We start from the raw sequence: 1,022 nt of genomic DNA on the forward strand, positions 1-1,022 counted from the left end.
AAAATCACATGATCATATCAAATCATATCAATAGATGCAAAAAAAAGTATTTGACAAAATCCAATACCCATTCATGATAAAAACTCCCTGTAAACTAGGAATAGAGGGGAATTTCCTCAACCTGGTAAAGAATATCTATTAAAAAAACTCTACAGCTAACATTATACTTAATGATGAGAAAATAGAAGCTTTCCCATTAAGATCAGGAATAAAGCAGGGATGTCTCTCTCACCATTCTTTTTCAATACTGCACTAGAAGTATTAGCTAATGCAGTATAATAATGAAAGGAAATTAAAAGTATATAGACAGGGAAGGAAGAAATAAAAATGTCTTGTTTGGCATTATTATCTATGTAAAAAATCCAAATGAATCCATAAAAATATTCTGGAACTAATAAATGATTATTGTAAGGTTTTAAGATATAATATTGATGTACATAAGTCAATAGCTTTCCTATATACCAGCAGCAATTAACAGGTGAAATTTGAAACTGAAAATGTAACATCATTTACATTAGAAATGTCAAAAATGAAATATTTAGATATAAATGTATGAAAAGTACAAATTCTACATGAAGAAACAAAAAAATCTGATGAATCAAAGATGAAATAAAATTAATTTCTGGTCTATCTATGAAAGATATTTTTGAGAGAATGAAGAAAGAAACTATAGATTTAGAGAAAATATTTATAAAAGATATACCTGATAAAGAGCTATTATTCAAAATATATAAAGAACTCTTTTTTTAAAAAATCTTAAAACTCAAGAGGATAATAACCAAAAAAAAAAAAAAAAAAGGCACCTGGGTGGCTCAGTGGATTAAGTCTGCCTTCGGCTCAGGTCATGATCTCCGGGTCCTGGGATTGGGATTGAGTTCCATATCTGGCTCTCTGCTCAGCAGGGAGCCTGCTTCCTCCTCTCTCTCTCTCTGCCTGCCTTTCTGCCTACTTGTGATCTCTCTCTGTCAAATAAATAAATAAAATCTTTAAAAAGAAAAAAAAAAGGAGAGAGACTGAAAATA

Source organism: Meles meles, unplaced genomic scaffold (genome assembly GCF_922984935.1).
Source record: "Meles meles unplaced genomic scaffold, mMelMel3.1 paternal haplotype, whole genome shotgun sequence".
Lineage (NCBI taxonomy): Eukaryota > Metazoa > Chordata > Mammalia > Carnivora > Mustelidae > Meles > Meles meles.